The sequence below is a fragment of the Scomber scombrus genome, chromosome 16, assembly GCF_963691925.1.
Source record: "Scomber scombrus chromosome 16, fScoSco1.1, whole genome shotgun sequence".
Lineage (NCBI taxonomy): Eukaryota > Metazoa > Chordata > Actinopteri > Scombriformes > Scombridae > Scomber > Scomber scombrus.
In genome coordinates, this window is record NC_084985.1 from 19,263,296 (window position 1) to 19,282,197 (window position 18,902).

Genomic DNA, 18,902 nt, shown 5'->3' on the forward strand with positions numbered 1-18,902 from the left:
GACTTGGCAGCTATCATATGGGATTTTATCATTTAAAACAGCAGGACCCTCTTTAGTAGTATTGGATGTGTTTAGAGACCCGGTAAGGTAATAGTCATGCTGGGATGTGGGTCACAAAGAGATAAAAGCTATGTATTAGAATAAATTTGACATCAGTTTCCTGGTTTCCTTCCAATTTGGATGTAAGGGGATAAGATGCAGAAAGGCAGTATGTTACGGTACCAGGTAGTTCCACACATCTGATAATTAACTTGCCTGGAACCAGAACTATAAAATGGAGAGTTTGGGTGGAAGCTGGTGATTAGCAGTCGCTGGGATAGCTGACTTAGCCACAATAGCATTAGCATTACTGAAGGACCTGGCTTCACGGTCAGAAAAAGAGACATTGGCTGTACCTGCAGGGTCACCAGGCACAAGCATAAAGTTATCTCTGAGACTAATACTACCCACGGATGTTGAGGCTGATAATCAGGGATGTTTGACAAAAAGGAAAGCTATCCTGGGAGTTGGACAAGTTGAGCAAGTAGCACCGTTTGCCAGCCTTTTTCACAAATGCATCATTGGTGAAAAAGGGAAAGAAAAACCACAGAAAGAAATGGCTGCACTCAAATATATCTGAAGGTCATTTAGTAAATGGGGTGCAGTGTACCTAGTTTCTATATCACTGGGTGTGTTTGGGGACCTTTGTCAATGCTACCTCTTTATCACAAGAATCACACAAAGCCCTGAGTGTACCTGGAAGGAGCAGGGATTCAAGACCTGAAAACAGCCTCTCAGATATAGAGCTGAAAGCGACGGGGGGCTTAGGATTGAAGAGAGAAGAAAGGAGGGAGAGAGGGGGGAAAAAAGGCTTTTTTTCCTTTTTTTTCCTTTTTTGTGGTCTGCAGGCTAGATGACTAGCACATCTCAATCTCAGAATGCCTCTGTGTCAGATAGGATTGTCATTGCAGTAGTTTAGGATGTATTTCTTTTTGTGTTCTTCTGTGTGTTTTCTGCTTTTCTATATATTCAGAAGACAGTATTACACAGTATCATACTGAGTCCATGTTTGTATGTGTGACTCTGCATATACTGTGTTTGTGTGTGTGTGTCTGTGTGTGTGTGTGTGTGGTTGACATGTCAGTGTGGCCGCTGTCTCAGGTGCACTACAGGAAATGAAAAATGAAAATGAAAAAGGGGGGGAAAAAGAAATGCGAGGAGCACTTGTCATCTGAGGCGGCTGCCATTTCTGACGTGAAATTAATAATGTATTCTTGCAAATTTGCCGTGTTATTCTGGGCGGGAGGCTTGGATGGGCACTGATGCGGACTAGAGGAGGGCAGAATGCTTATCAACTGAGGGGAAGAAGACAGAAATATACAACACAGAAAATCTACTGCAAATATGCACCGTACAGTCAAGTCAAGTTTATTTAGAAATCACATTTCATACAACACACATAGACTGAATGTGTTACAAGATTAAAAAAAAAAAAGAAGCAAAATATATAAGAAAATGGGATCATACATGTCAAAAACACAAGAAGTGTATAAAATCATACAAGGTGAGATAAAAACATCACAGTCAGATTTTTAAGAAGACACTATTGTAGCAGATTATTTCATGTGGTAGAGATCTCTGGAGAATAGGACCATAACGACTGTATATAGCACTCATATTATCAGCTAATCCAAACACGTGGACAATCAGTGGATATATTGCGCTTTCATTAGCTCCCAAATGTGTCTGGCAGCCATCAGCCTCACGCAGGCAGCAGTAAAGTGCGTCCAAATCAGTTGTATAATAGACGTTTTGAATAGATGGGAACGTCAGTGTTAGCTAAACGCCACAACGGCTGAAGCTGCCTAGTTATTACTGAGAGGCTGTGGATTTACATTCTGCTCTGTGTCAGTTGGATATTGCTTTCCTGAGCGTGGAAGGTCAGCTCTCATTGCTTTACTAATATCCTCAGGTCCTCTTTTCATCTTCTAAGGCATTCTCTTGCGCCCCCCCCCCCCCCCCCCCCCCCCCCCCCCCACTTCTCTCTCTGTCTCTTCAGCTGCTTTTGTGAGTGTAAATGCATGTTTGAGTATTTGCTGTGTGTGTGTGTGTGTGTGTAAAGAGCTCTTAAGGGCTCTGTTCAGATCAATTTCATGGCTGGCTTCATCGCAGGTCCACGTCCCTTACATACATCAGCAACGCCGCAATGTACAGTAGTCGTCTGAACGCCCAGCGGTCGCCACGCACCAGCACAGCGCTGTCAACTTTAGCCGACTTTCATGCGATCACTCTGCTATCACATCCTTGCCTCAAACATGCAAGTTCATGTTGTTTCCACCGTCTGGGCTACGTTCATTAGCAGCTCTGCTTTTAAAGTCCCAACAGACAAAGTGTCTGCTCTCAGCTTTGTTGTTTTACGTCATTCTTTTTGTTGTCACTCTCCCGTTTTATCTCCAGTTTGATGTGATCGACCCCTCAGATGGCTGGCCAGGTGTTAAATATTGAGTTGTGCTGTCAGTCACGTTGCTTTCGGGCTCCATTCAGGACTCTCCTTTCACTTTTCAGTTAATTTTTCTAACAAAATCTGACCCCTCTTTTTTTATTTTAATTTTAAAGAAAGAGTGAGAGGGATATGGAAAGAGCAAACAAGACAGATGAAAGGGGGGTTACAACATCTTCTCACTCTCGCACTAAATGGACACAGCCATTAAATATTGACAGAGAGATGCCTCGTCCCAACATTTATAGTCTCTTAAGTGACATAAGAGATGACTCAATCCAAGAGGCAAAAGGAGATCAAGGACGGGGCAAAGCATGACTCTCACTTTGATATCACCATATAGAGAAAAGTATCAATCTTAACCAGCACATTTGGGTTCAGATAAGACATTTTAGATCCTATGGTATAAAGCAACATTGCAGATCTGGTTTGAATGATTTAGGCCTTGGTGATTTTTCACACCTACGGTATTAATTACTTTTTTGAAGGATTTTGTTGGTCGTGTCCAAATACAACAACACAAAAACATGATCGGAACATCTAAATCTTTATCATAAGTCATTCATATCATCATGCCTTACGCAAATTTTCGATCTAGATGTTGCATGTCGTTTTGGGAGGTTATGCAACAGATTTCATTCAGTCTAGCTGAGGCATTAAAGATTGTGGGTTGACACAATTTCTTTCTTGAGTTAACTTAAGAATTTAATTGAATCTCTTGGAAGCTCGGTTAAAAAAACGGGTAGATGTTGCCAGAAATAAACGGAGAAAAGCACCGCCGGAGATAAAAGGTGTCAAACGAAAGGCCAGCTGTATTAACGCCACTTCTCTGGAATCATCTTAGCAGCTCCATTAGCCCGCAACCCATTGATTTAATTTCACCTCTCGTGCACGGAGCGCATCCCAAGGTCACATGTGGCATTTGCCCTTGAAATATGTAACCAATTTTACAGATAGGTCACGCTGAGAAGGTTTGTCACTTTACCTGCACGTGTCGCCCACGGAGAGGGAAGGAGGAGTGAGAGAGAAGGTAGTCATGGGTGATTGGTTTGGTAATTTACAGCGAGGATTGCTGTATGGAACAAAGTGAGTTTGAAATGCCATGTGTCATTTTCTGTGATTGCATGGTTGGAGCTGCTTTTTTTTTTTGGTGCTTTACTACTCATATTCTTTACCCCACCCCATCCCTATGTCTCTCTCTTTTTCTCTCCACCTTTCTCTGTCTCTCTTTCTGTCACCTACACAATCAGGCCCACATAGTTGAATAACTGTCTGTTCAGAAGTCAGGGGAAGGCTTTAACATATTGCGCTATGTCTTTTTAAAGGCTGTTAACTACGTCAACTTTCCAGCTGAAAACTCAGAATCATCAATAGCATCAGTGAAACTTGAGCTGTGAGTCAAGAATTGTGCGCACGCAGCACACCTCCTTAAATGTCTACTTTTTTTTTTCCATTATTCTTTTTCTGACCTTGACAGCCAGATTCTGCTCGTGCCTTCCAAACAATAGAAAAAAAACATGTCTTTGTCTTGTTTATCCTTGGATCACTAGAGAAATATTCAGGCAAATGTGCTTTTCCAGCTGCCTTTGATTAAGACATCACAGTTCTCGTCCTTGCCTCTGTTTTATATTTTTTTAATCTTCTGTGGCAAAACATCGGATGCAAAATGAATTTAACACACAGAGCAGGTCCTTGAGTTTCATGAAACAGATGGACATATTAACGACATTGATCCACAGCTATTTCACTCCAGGAAAAGATAAGAGAAGCCACCGTTGCTCCACATAAATGAAATCAGGCACCATATCTCACACTGGTACATGAAGCATTATGAAATATGGAGGCAACCATGCAAGCTGGGTAGCTACTGCATTGGCACTGAATTGTGTGTGTGTGTGTGTGTGTGTGTGTGTGTGTGTGTGTGTGTGTGTGTGTGTGTGTGTGTGTGTGTGTGTGTGTGTGTGTGTGTGTGTGTGTGTGTGTGTGTGTGTGTGTGTGTGTGTGTGTGTGTGTGTGTGTGTGTGTGTGTGTTCATTCGCATCACGAGCAAATTAAATTAAAAGAAACAGAAACGTCTATTGTCACTTGAAAGATTTGATTTGGCGCACCGAAAAGAAAGTGCAGGGGTGACGTTCAAACATTCAAAAAAGAGCAAAAAATCTGTGATAAGTGGATGATCAAATTTGTGATTTTTTTTGTGGGGATGTCTGAAGTCACTTTTGAATTTAAAGTCACTCAAAGCCAGTCTGACACAGGAGACAGTCTTTGGCTGCCATTTCAAGCAAAAATAACCTATCTGATAGGAATAAAGTGCCCTGACTTTGGGAATGTAGTGTTCCCGTATGTGCTCTGCAAACCTTATGACACTCACGGCTAGAAAATGGAAAGTGCTGCAGCAGATGGATAGATCCACAGATAGACAGAAATCGATGCAATCCTCACATACCTACTGTAGTCATTGCTGCTGCTACTAATACTCATCATGTTCCCATAGCTATTATTCAGTGGAAACATGTCTGCCATGAATATAAAAGCACTTATTTAGCTCCAGTTATGTGTAGTGATGTGTTGTAACAAGTATGAGTGCATGTAGTGAGTTATACCAGACTGCTGCCTTCATTTCAACTGCATTATTCAGGTGAGACAATTGACAGTAAGGCCAAGCAAGAATCAAATTTATAATAGCCAAACAAACTAAATATATTGATCATAAAAGTTTTTAACAGCAGGTCATAGATTCATTATTTTGTGCTTTAGATCTTTGTATTACTGCCTCAGGTTTTTGTTACGGCTGCAACAATCTGCTCCTTTTGAAAGCAAAACAAAGCTTTCCTCAACTCTCAGACTGGACTTTAGATCAGCGTCGCGTTCTACATCATTGTGTTTTTATCCCAGCTTTGCTCCCTAGAATTACATTCACATGTATTAGCATAAATTTATTTTGGTGGAAATGTAATGCTTGGATTAATTTACTTGACTTCCCCCACAAAGGATGCGTTCTTGCAGCTTAAAGTATCATCTGTGTACCCTCTTATCCTTTGCTGGGTCATGAGAGACCTCCCCCACCTAGCATTAAGTGAGAGGCGGGGTACATCCTGGACAGATCAACAGTCCATCACAACTCTTACACATATAGACATACAACTATTTCACCTATGGGCAATTCAGAGTCTGCAAGTTTTTGGACCTCCAGTATCTGGACCACCCAAATACACCATTAGCTTTGATGTCTGAGAGGCTAAACTGACACAGATTGAATATGATGCTGCTCTCATGCTGACACAACAGCCATGTCCTTTTGGAGGATAGAGCCCCTGAAATGGGAAACTTATATGGAGTTGCCAGATGGTTCTTTTTACTCTCTTTGCAAAGTTATGCCTTCCTCTGCTGTAGTACTACTGAAACTACATTTTCTGAAAACTACATTTTCAGACGTTCACCATGTTGACCTTAACTTCAACAAAAGTTAATGTAAAGGATTTGATCTTGGAGCCATCCTGTGGTCGTATTTAAAAAAGTAAAACAAGAAAAAAAAAATCTTCTATTTGAAAAATGCTACAATAGCATAAAAACATTGAAAAATACGTATAGCTTGAAACAAGCTGTGTCAGTGTTGGTCCAGATGAATAACTACTAAATAAATTGACATTCATGGCTTTCTAGAGGTTGAACCCTACTGACTTTGGTAATCTACTTTCTTTCTATTTATAGTGCTGCCGGCAAGTTGACACTTTTTGTTTTTTAGTGGGATATCTCAATAACTATAGCGTAGATAACCATGAAAATCTAGATGTGGACATTTCCTCAGAGGATGAATTATGTTGACTTCGGTGATCTTCTGACTTTTCCTCTATAACATCCAAGTGGCTTTTTATTTTATTTTCAGGAAATGTTCATGTCCCCCTCTGAATGAACTGTAATAACTCTGATGAACACTTGAATATTAATCTTTGACTTATGACCAAATACCTGCCTCAGCTGTACTATGCTACAGTGGTATGATAAACATTAAAACTGCTTAATAGGAGCATGTGAGCATGCTGATTTTAGCATTTAGCTCAGAGCACTACTGTGCCAGAGTACAGTCTCACAAAGCTGCTAGTGTGTCTCGTTTAGAAATCAGTGGCTTATTTGTGAGACTCCAACACAATCATCAACGTGAAAGTCTCATGTACCAACAACTAGGGATGCTCGATATTGACTTTTCTGCCGATATCCGATATCCGATATTGTCCAACTCCTAATTTCCGATACCAATATCACCCGATACCGATATATGCACACTTTTTACACCAAAACTGTTAAGTAACAACATAACATATCTCCTATTGTGGAATTAACACATTATGCCTAATTTTATTGTGATGCCCCACTGAATGCATACATAAATGCAACATGGCTTTCCAAATGTAAACACTTCAACTTAAGTGAAATAGTTCCAAACCACAGACATAAGCCCCGTTTCTGGAGGCGGGACCTTTACAGGAACGTCCTCTCACTCGGTCCTCTCAGCTGTTGTCTCTCCTGCAGTGGAAACGGGGCTCATAGCACAGTAGGACCCAAATAGGACCCACTGGACTCTGACGGTGATGTCACAGAGGCGACTCGCCGAAAGCATAACAGAGAAAATGACATCGAGGAGGTAAACCTCGTTTCTGGTTTGTGTGTTCATGTACATGGCGGTGGACGCTATGAACTTTTTAGCCACAGTTAGCGAGAAGTGACCCACAAGTCCAGCGTGTTGTTGTTGTTATACGTCATCAAGCGCGCGCCGGTAAACGTCCCATGCTGTGTTCATGCAGGCTCGGAAATGCTGAAGCCTACAGAATAAACATTGGTTATAAAAACCCGATACAGATACTTCCCGATATTACATTTTTAAGTAAATATCGGCCGATAATATCGGAGGGCCGATAATATCAGACATCCCTACCAACAACTGTTACCTAAGAGGCACTAACAGGGGCTAGAAATACACTACCAATCAAAAGTTTGGACCCATTTTCCATTTTGAATGAAATGAATGGGAAGCTGTGGGCAAAACTGGTAACTGGTACTGTATATTCAATTCCATTATTGCCTAAGTCTTCATGGTGACAGTGAAGAAGGTATGTATGGGTAGGTGTAAATAATAACCTGTTACCGGTCACTTGCACATACAAATCATTGAAGACTAGAGAAATCAAGACAGGTCACTAACCAGCTTCAGTGCTGCCACAAATATTGACAAGACAGTGTCAAGATCAGTTTAATCCATTTCTTTGCACTTAACGAGTCTCTTCGCAGTGTCTCCATAAATACCCCGAGAACGTCAAGTATCTGCCGGAGTTATGAGAAGTGCATCACTCCTTTTATGTTGTAACAAAAGTAGGATTATTGTTTTTTGTTTCGTGATCTCAGTTTCTGATGAATGGTGTTAAATAATTGTCCACATTACAAGATCCATCAAGACTATTCAGGCTTTTAGATTTCACATTTATCTGATGCTCTTATCACAGCTGAGCTAGTGCAACAGTTTATTTCCTACATTGCCAATATTATCAGAAATGAACAGTATGAGCTGCACAGCCCTGGTAATGCAATAACAGTAAAAAATTAGGTGAGCAATATTGGCAAATTTTTAGAAATAAGGATGTTGAAATGTGTGTCAGATGGGAGATGATACTGTTAGTGGCTAGTCAAATCTAGCTGTTAGTTACACCTCAAAGGACAGGCTTCTGCAATTGTTTAAATAGGGGCACACCCGTGAATGATGTCATGCTAAAGGTTAAGGGGGGACTGGATACTTGCAGAGAGCCATCATGCACTCTGAGGCAGGTTAACCTTTGCTTCTTCTTCCCACCACCAAAGAATCTGGATCGATTTCTGCTCGTCGGACCCCACTGAATCAGTGACTTTACCGCAAACAGAGCCAGGGATGCGTCACGCACACACACAAACAAGCAGAATCCAATTTTACAGCATGACACGATCTCTCTAGCATGTTATTATTAACCCCAGAAAATGAGTGGGCGTTCCTTCCGACATCTCCCATTAGCTTTTGTTTTTTTTTTTTCCCCAGAAGGGGGAAATGTCTAAGGATGAGGTCACGACGCTCCCGTGGGAGGGCGAGACGTGCTTGTGGTGCAAGCATGTGTTTCGGGCCTGACATTGATGGTGTGAGTGCTTTCCTATGCTCATGTGTGTCACTCTTACTTTTCTTGGCCTGATGCAACATGTACCCCACTGTGGAACTGTGACAGAAATAAATAGATGGATAAATAAATACAGTGGAAGGGCAGAAAAGCTTGGTATCTCATGCTAGCAGCGTTTGCTTTTTAATGTCACCTATCACCATTAACAGAACAGCCTGTGAGCGTGCTCGCTGTATCTAAATGCAGCAGGAGATTAAATGCTTGGTGATATTAGGTTATCACTGGTTCAAAATCTCTACAGAGAGTTGCTGTTTGCTATTTGTTGCAGAATTTATTGCTGCTTTTACCCATCACACATTATTTATTTTGTTTTTTTTTCTGTCTCATCTTGTGGACTAATTCTTTTGATAGTTTGAAATCAACAACAATAACAGCAAAAAGCAGAGGAGCCATTAAATACAGAAAACTGAGATGATTCAATGTGCTATGTGTGCACTCATTTCTCAGGTAAGCCTGAGAAATAGCTTCAGGCCAGAAAGTGCTTTTACTGACATGACACACATTCTCTCACCTTTTAAATTGTTTAAATTAGTTGTAATTGAATATCTATTTCAGTGTAGTGTATTTTCCATTTTGTCTTATGGCTTTTAGTTGTCCTGGTATTGAATCACTTTGTAAATATGTCTGAGTGAAGACTGAGAAGCATTACATGATTTTTGGCCCAAACAATCTCGCAGGGGGAGCAACATTTGATGCTGTGGTTTTTGTTGTGCTCTACACCTCTTGCAATGATTGCCTATGTTCACCAGGTAGTTGCTTTGTTTCTATTTACCCTTTGTTGTTAGGAAGAGAGTGTACATTTAAGAGTTGAGTCCATAACACCAAAATAGTGAGCTAAAATGGGCTTAAAAGCTCTGTAAAGCTGATGGGGATATTCAACAGGTGACTCTTTTCACATGACACATTTGATCAGCTGTTAATATAAACTATTGTGCAGCTTTAGATGAAAGATGGCATCAACAACCCCAACAAAAACCACGTCCACAGCAACCACATCTAACCACAAGCTACTCCAAACCACAACACCACCGACACCAGCTGTATGTGTTGTTGCCTGGTGACAGGAAAAAGAACACACCCAGTTCCTGCTCTCCCCTCAGAGTAACACTGAAGTATTTGGCAATTTATTAGATTAATGTTATTAGTTCTACTTAATATAAAGTGTTAGGAGGACATTTGAGAGTAATCTGTTATCCAATTTCACAGGCAGTCTAAAAACGGCTCTTGGAATCTCTAGTGTCTCAATCTGCTCCTCCCTCTCGCTCTAATCTCCTCTCCTCCAGCTGGAGCCCAGGGAGCAGGGGAGCTCCAGCGCCACTCTGAGGAGGGGCTAATCTGAGCATGGGCCGCCTAGGATCCCTGCTCTGGTCCTGGGCCAGTGCTCTTGGCGAGCTCCCTGCCCCAATCATGAGGCCCGCTCTGCTGGAAGCCTGCTTTGCTAGGCAGCATGGTGACGCAGCGGTGGATGGAGGAGTTAAAAAAAAAAAAGCGTAGAGACGAGGAGGTGAAGAATGGGTAGGGGGGTGGCGAGGAAATAATAGAGGGATGATGAGGAAAGGCAGGATGGTGGTGGAGAAGTGAATATATTAATCTTCGGGAAAGTGTGAATGATGCTGTTCACAGCAAGGCAGGGGTGAGTACTTGCAATGGAGTCATTGGAGGACATGCAGTCATGACTGTTTGGAGGAGAGAGGAAGAGAAGAGGAAGAAAAAAGGTTGAAACACAAAAAGGCAACTTTGACTTTGTTGGCTGAGATGACAACTTTCACTTCTTTTTATTAGCTAATTAACTCCATCAGTTGACCGCTGACCATTACAAAGTGACATTCTTGGCTGCTGTTTTAGTAAATGTACCCTGCATGTCAATGTCAGTAGCATTTAGCATTGGACGATCAAAGCTGCCTTTTAAAAAAAGACGCACTCCCGTCTGTTCTCTGAAATTTAAAAATAGAGCATACATATATTTATAAATGTAATGAAATGAGCTCACTGCTAACTAGACTTAGGAAGTACATGTGGAAATGCATTCAGATTGGGCTCGTCAACATCAGCGTATGTCTGCTGATAAATAGACATATTTGAGGTCATTTGAAAACAGAGTGACATTCATTAGTTCAACCATCAGAGAGCACTTGAGAGATTTTTTTTCTCTAATGTAAAAAGTCCCAGTCAGTACTCATCTGAAAAAAAGTTAGAATTATGTAAAACAGAAGAACAAAACAAAATCATCTGTTTATACTATAGATCTAGACCTGCAGTGTAACTAGTGTAAACTAAGGAAGCAGGAGATTTTAGAGCTGAGAAATTAAGTCGTTACAGCTGATAACAGCAGCCTTTGGATTTATGAGTTAAAGTCTACATCAGAATCAGTCCGATTAAGTAGATATTACTGTGTGTATTGGTACAGCCTACAGGGTATTTATTTTCCCCCTGCAACCATCATTAAAAATAACTTATTTAATTTAACCATTTACTGAATCCTCACTAACATGCGTTTCTGAAATATAAAAAACAACATGTGTAAAAGTAAACATAATCCTTATCTCATGGGTTGATTGTGTAACTGTATTTTTTTGTTTTCCTTTCAAATCCAATATCATAACTCCAACTTTTGATCATTATTTCACCTTTAGGTTTGTATATTTTTCCCCTCAGCCATCAAAACCTGACAAGAATTTCTCTACTAAAATAGATGAATGTGCGCTTCATTTAAGAGCAGCTTTGAGGAAAATATAAAGTGACATACTAACTGAAATTCTATCAAAAGTACAAAAAAAGCTTGTTTTTTTACTGTGTCACCATGTATCAGTTTTACTTAAACTAATGTGTATAATTAAATAGACATCCAAAATAGAGATTAAATATGCTGAATTTCAGATGAAGACTTTCTGGTTTCTCCATGGGGAAATTGGAACAGAGAGAGATAATTAAAAAGAACACAGGGAGAGAATAAAAACATTAAAATGGAAGCATTGCTTGGACAAAGCACCAAACACCGAGGCAGAGAAAAGTAGAGACGCATTGAGAGATGAAAGAGAAACAGGAGAAAGAATAGGAGGTGGGGCTCAAACAGATGAGAAAAGTTTGTGGACTGAAGTGAGAGGAGGACAGAACAAGGAAAAATAAAGAGGCGCAGATAGCGAGGTGCGGAGGGGAGGGGGCGCGAGAGAAGTGGCAGGAAAAGATTGAGAATACAAACAGGATCCACCACCGTCTGTGTCTTTTTGTGATAACAGAGTAAAAGCAAGGGGGTGCCAGTGCGCGAGCGGAAGCAAAAGGATAGACTCCTTTTCAAAGAAGAGTTACGGGAATAACTTTTTTTTCTCTTCTCCTCGCTCACCAAAGCCGCTCAGATTAAGTGTTTACTCTTAGCTTCTATAGCAAGATTCAATCCCCGCTTTTTAAAGAAAAAGTAATTACTCGCCTTCTACCTCAAAGGAGGGCTGCATAATGAACAGGATTTTCCAAATCACAAGTATGTAGCTATTATTATGAAACTGTTCTTGTGTACATATTCACAAACACAGACACGCGCGCACACACACACACACACACACACACACACACACACACACACACACACACACACACACACACACACACACACATACATACACACATACGTACATACATACACACATACACACACACACACACACACACACACACACACACATACATACATACATACATACATACACACATACACATACACATACACATACACACATACACACACACACACACACACACACACACACACACACACCCATGCATTAGATCAGCTTTTAAATGTGTCTCTGCGAGGCAGAATTGCAGATTATGACAGGCACTGGCACTGTGATCTTGGACTGGCCAGGCAGCTGGCAAAGCTTAAAAACCTCTACAGGTGCTTGGACAGATGCCTGTGTGTGTATGTGTGTGTGAGCTTTATCAGGGTGTGAGGCAGCATGCATTTCCTGTATTACGATGAGATTGCAGCAGGCAGTCTGTAGCGAGTCAGGCTAACACATTCTGCGATATGCACACACGCTCTTTCATCATAATGTAGACTAATATGGTAATAAAAGCAAGCACTTCTCAGAAAAATGTTAGTCACTCACAGCAGGAATAACATGGCACTCGAGCATGTGAATGTGAGTGAATACTGCAATGATTTACCAAAAAGAAAAAAAAAAAAAACATAATTTCTTGCTTTTTGCTTAGGCATTTTATTTATTTATTAACCAGGTTTTCACCACTAAGGCAATGTTGCACTTTCATCACACAATCAATAGCAAAGCAACTCATCTCTTGTTGTGTCCCAGAGATCAGGCGAACATGAATATCAATATGCTCCTTCACAGATGTCACTGGAGAGGCTTTTACTCATCTCTGCTTCATAGAATACCTGTCAAAAACGGTGATCTACACACTCACAGGCCAACCAGAATTTTGCTTGCGTGTACTTGAGCGAGCGAGTATGCATGTGTATTTTTCTTATTTGTTTCTGATTTTAATCTATAATCAAGGTTGTATTGTAATAAACCTACCTTGGTTTTGTTTATTCTCTTTATTCCAGATTTTGCACTCAAAATAATTATTTTTAAAAAAGATGTTAGGTTTTGTCTGGATCTAAGTTTTGTAACAGTAATATGGTCAAAAAAAATTAAAAATTAAATGTGTGTCCAAAAACAATTGATCAGTACTTGAAGAAAATGGTGTACAGACCAAGCTCTTTTGTAGCAGTGGGTTTCAAGGCTGTTCCAGAGCAATGAAATGAACATCACTGCATTTTCAATCTGAAAACAGTCTTGGTAACCAATTTTAATCAAAATTATTGACTGCGTTCCTGTCAATATGTTCTTGTCTTGTGGATGGTGCTTGCTAGTCATCCTTGAGATATACTGAATAATCCATTGGCAGACAGCATTAATTTGAAGTCAAACCTAACATGTTTTCAAGTCTTTATTTAACCATGATGTATCTCTGATCTTCATTTAGAAAAAACAGATCAGGTCATTAAAGATCATGACTTCTGGAAATAGAATAGTATAGATCTTATAGAAATATGTATTCATGTATCTAAAATGAATATCAGCAGATGTATGTTCAAAATCTTGATTTCTAGCTCACTACAGAGTGTCTGTTATGTATGGGATAGTAAATGAGAGCAGGATTTCATACACTGACATGTTGACCTGACTTTTAAAGACAGCTGCACTGAAATGAACATTGTTACTGTGACTGACACTCTCCATTAAACTCATCAGATAGTTTTGACATTTTCTCAGCCTTTATACAGCACAGCTATCATCCCCCCTCCCCCTTTTTTTCCTTTTGCTTCAACAATATCTGTTATAAAGGGCATAGTGACCGTGAAATCATCAGCAATCCAGATCTAGATGTCTGATTTTGGTCAGTAGGTTAAAATTATGGTTTTCCTGTCTAATGTTAGCATGCCCTTTAATTAAAATATAATGGTATATTTGTTGAAGGTACTTTAAACAAAGGGAACTGGAACTCTAGCTGGCTTGCTGTTGTCCACAAATCACAGCAGAGAGGGAAGAAGTAGAGAACATGTCATCACACTTTGGTCCATTTAAGGATACATTTCATTTCATTCCTATAACACACACACAGTTGGATGACAGTAAGGTGAGTGTATTTCAATTGTATGTTCTCAACTGTAGTCATTAAGAACAAGAAGACTTATCAGTGTCCTCATATGGCCGTGACAAGGTGTTGATATGTTTCTTTTATATTTATATAATTAATTCAGAAATAATCTGATTGGACAAAACTTAACCTGAGCTGTGTTTGCTCCAAATGAAACTAATTATCACATTGTCAAATATCTACCGTTGCACTTTGTGGGGTTGACAATGTATGAACTTAGGAATGGAAATACAAAAAAAAGTGTGAAGATGACAAAGTCTATAGTCAGAGGGGAGAAAACCATCCAGTCCAACTGGAAGTGTAAATGTCGAGACAGAATATTAACAATAACAGAGCAGAGCATGTCATGAACTGCTATTCACAGTCTAATCATCATTCAGAAGTTATTCTAACAGGCAACAATCTCTTATTTCAAACTGTTAGGTAAAAGTAAACTTTTCCCCACTTGAATATTTCCACTCGGTCAAAGCAACATCTGAAATCGACTATCTTTCAGGGCGTGATGGCAATCTAAGCCCACGTGTGACAAGTGTTGATGGAACTGTCACTTTCTCTGGTGTGTGTGTGTGTGTGTGTGTGTGTGTGTGTGTGTGTGTGTGTGTGTGTGTGTGTGTGTGTGTGTGTGTGTGTGTGTGTGTGTGTGTGTGTGTGTGTGTGTGTGTGTGTGTGTGTGTGTGTGTGTGTGTGTGTGTGTGTGTGTGGACATGAGCAACTCATACATGTAAATGCATGTCTGTCCTAGATTTTTCATTTGCTACACAGGTGTTGGAAAGATATATGCTAATCACCTTGTGTACAGTAATTACCAACTGGTACCAGAGCATTCAGCAAGCTCACACAGACATAATTTGCATGTTACATATACATATGCGCGTGTGTGTATATGACATATATATATATATATATATATATATGTCATATGAATGTCTCTTTGGGACATGCAGCTTCTCCATTACTCAGGATATCAAACACTAATAGCTGTGATTAGCTTATCTTTGAATATACAGTATACTGTAAGATCACATCATAATTAGAAAAGTGTTTGTTTCCTCTCATTGTCGTTCTCAGTCACTTAGTAAAGGCAAGGCAAAGAACACATAATAACTATTTATTATGTAATGGACCAAATGTACTTTTTACTGTTGTCAAAGTTGGGCTCATTTTGAAATGTGCCATTATCTTATTATTTTATTGTGCTTCTCTAAATATCTATTAAACTACAAAAAGAAACAGATCTATCAGTAAGGGATTGATGTTGATTTAATGTATTCTTTCTTTGGACTTTTAGAAAATTAAGTTTAGGTAAAAATAGGAAAGGAAAATAAACCACTCACTGTTTAGGTTATCTGTAGTACCTTCAACCTTGTTAAGGTAATTGGACATGGCACCCAGAGTAATATGATGCTGAAACTGGGAGTATTCTACTTAAAAAACTGTCACTTTTGTGGCCTCCTCCACAGGATGGACCAAATTTTCACACTGACCAGTGTAGTCAAAAATGGCAAGTTTATGGCTTACTATCAACTGGAGGAAAAAAAGGCAGGATTGCAACAATTGATTACAGGTTAATTATCAGTTGTTTGGTTTGGAAAACAAATAACCCCCGTCACAATTTCCACGAAATCTTAAATAACATATGAGATAAAGAAACTAGAGCATGTTTGGCATTTAGACTAGAAAAAATGCCAAATATCCCATTATCAAAAAATGTATCGATCATCAAAATAGTTGCGGTATGTTTTCTGATGATTTACTGATTGATTATTCAAGCCTCATGTGGTTATTCTGTTGAGTTTTCTGTATCTGAATGCACAAAATATGATCCTGGCCCCAGATGGACTCCTGTGGTCAGAAACAGTGGCTCGTTAAAATTTCCCCACATTTTATAGCCTAACCCCCTCAACATGGAATACCTCTGCGAAGGAAGCTCACCGTGTCAATATTCATAGATCTCTTCCTGAGTGATGAACCTGCATGATGAGCTCAGCAAGAGAAACGTGAACTCCAGGGGAGAGTTGCCACATCAATTTACTGGAAACCAATAGAGCCCAGTTGGATAGCCGACACCTTTGATCAACAGGGTCCAACTAGGAAGCGAGGCTATGAAATGCAACCATCATTGGGGTGTGATAAATATTTAATTCTTTCATTCCTCATATTGCACCACTACTCTGTGCAGTGCCCTCAACACCATCATCTGTTTCCTGTGATCTCCTGCAACTGCATCCTCGTACAACTGGGCAGGCCTCACAAATGACACATAGCTTATAAATGATGTATACTTATGTGCTGGATATATAATTGGGGTTTGATTAAAAAAAAAAAAAAACCCCTTGTAAACCCTTGAAAATCTGTCACAGCTTTTTTCCTTCTATCAGCCAACTGTTTCTTAAAATGGACATTTTTGCACAACTCCAACTGCTCCCATTCCTGTAACGTGCGAGGAGGAGGCATCTCACATATGGACACTGACAGAGAGGGAAAATCAGCCTGCACACATCTTATGAATTTCTGAATTCAGTATACAGAGTTTTTTAAAATCGAGTGTTTCAGCGTGTAAGACAGTGTGATCGTACATGCATATAACTGGGTGCAAATTACATGAGTTAATATGGGCAGCTAATGACTCAGTCAACATCACTTGGATTTGTCTTTGATCTTTTTGAAATATATGTGTACTTGCGCTGTATCTTTCATCATCAATGCAAGGGTCAGCGCATTTATCGGCCCATTACACATCATTATAACACTTTAGTTTTGTGTGATTAAGGCAGCTTAGATTGCATAACACACCACTGCAGCTGAATAAGACACACTGCACACCAACATAGACAACAAAATAAATGGAACACTCAATGCCAGAAACACGATATGTTTTTGTTCTTTTTCTCCGGCTCATTTAGTCTTAGCTTTTCCAATGGCTGCATAGCACACCATCGACCTGTTTGCCGTTCCATGTCCCATCACATGTAATGGTGCTGGTCTACTGTGCTCTTTATTTAGGTAATCATTCTTTGAAAAGGATATGATTGCTTTCTTCTCAAGCAGTCGTCTGTTTATGGTCCTGAAAGAACACAGCTGAGGCAGGTCCTCCACACAGTGCATGCTGTATAACACTGTCAATTGCTAAACAGTCACTCTAAAAAGAAAACGAGAAGCTTTGTGAAGGCATGAGATTTGTCATCCAGCAGCATTATTTAGCAAGAAACTGCAAAATTGGTAAAAAAAAAAAAAAAAAGGTTGAATGTGTTAGTTTGGTTCAAAAGGGAGATTTTCCCAAAAGGTGCACAGAGCAAAAGCTTCTACTCCTTCTGATAAGGCGAAATAATACCTTAAGTGACTGAATCGACAGTTCTCAATTGGTGAAGCCCTGCTTGCTTTGTCTATAATCCTTTATTCTTTCCTGACTGGACTTGTGCTTTCTCTCAGTCTGACGAGACAAGGAAAGAACTGTTGGATCTGCAGTCAGCAAAAAGTTGTATCAAGCTCGGCCGGGCATTTCTAGCTAAAGGTCGTATATTTCCTCCTCGATATTTTCTCCGTCTGTGCCGGGGAGGGTGAGGGGTCGGCTGAGATGCGTCATTCATTCAAGAAACTGTGTATACTTGTAGAGCCACAGAGGCAGTGTCATGTTTGTTTCTGGAAAGGTTGAGATGAAGTGCTCACTTAGTCACACAACATGAATAGTCAGAAGCAAGACATGTCTTTTGGGGGGAAAAGCAAAGGAAAAATGGAAATCAAATGCAGCTCAGACTCACCATGGTTGGAGTATTATTGATTCAGCATTGGACCAACACATAGACTAAAAAATAAATAAATAGCCACTGTGATGTCACTCATTGGTTTGTGGACTCCTATTTTGCAGCGCCGAGTTTGGCATTGGAAACAATAGCAATATAAACCATAAACTCATTAGGTAACTGTTTACTGAGGTAATCAATCATGTGAAATCTTCCATATATGCTAACCTTTTTTGAAGCCACTGGAGTCGCCCCCTGCTGAGAGTTAGAGAGAATACAGGTGTAAGTCACTTCTTCATTGGCTTCACTTTCAGAGCTGTAGCCACCTGCTTACATGCACAGTATAAAATGACTGTGTGGCAATGAAGATGCTGTTGCATCAGTATTAAAGCAGTGTGCTCAAGGCTAAATAAAAGGTCTTGGCAGTTGAGAGAGTTAAAAGGTGACTTCATCTTAAAGAGCAGTATGAAGATTGAATTTATGCTTTGGAAAAGGTGATAATTATCACAGGCACATGAAGCCCAGTTTTTTTTTTAGAGAGCAGCACAGTGTCTTGCTGACATCTGAGTCGGGCTGTGTGATATGGCAAAAAATGTTATCGTGATTATAATTTTCATATCAGTAGGTATTTATAATTATCAGAGTAAATGTCAAATCATTATTTTTTTAATTATTTTTGCTTGTGAGTGAAAATTGAATAAACCAGATGATTAATTGTGGTTTCAAACTATTCTTTGTGGTCAGAACATGACAAACATTTTCCAAACAGAGGAACATTTCACAAAACTCAGGAAGAACATTCAAAACAATTATATTGATCCAATCTTTGCT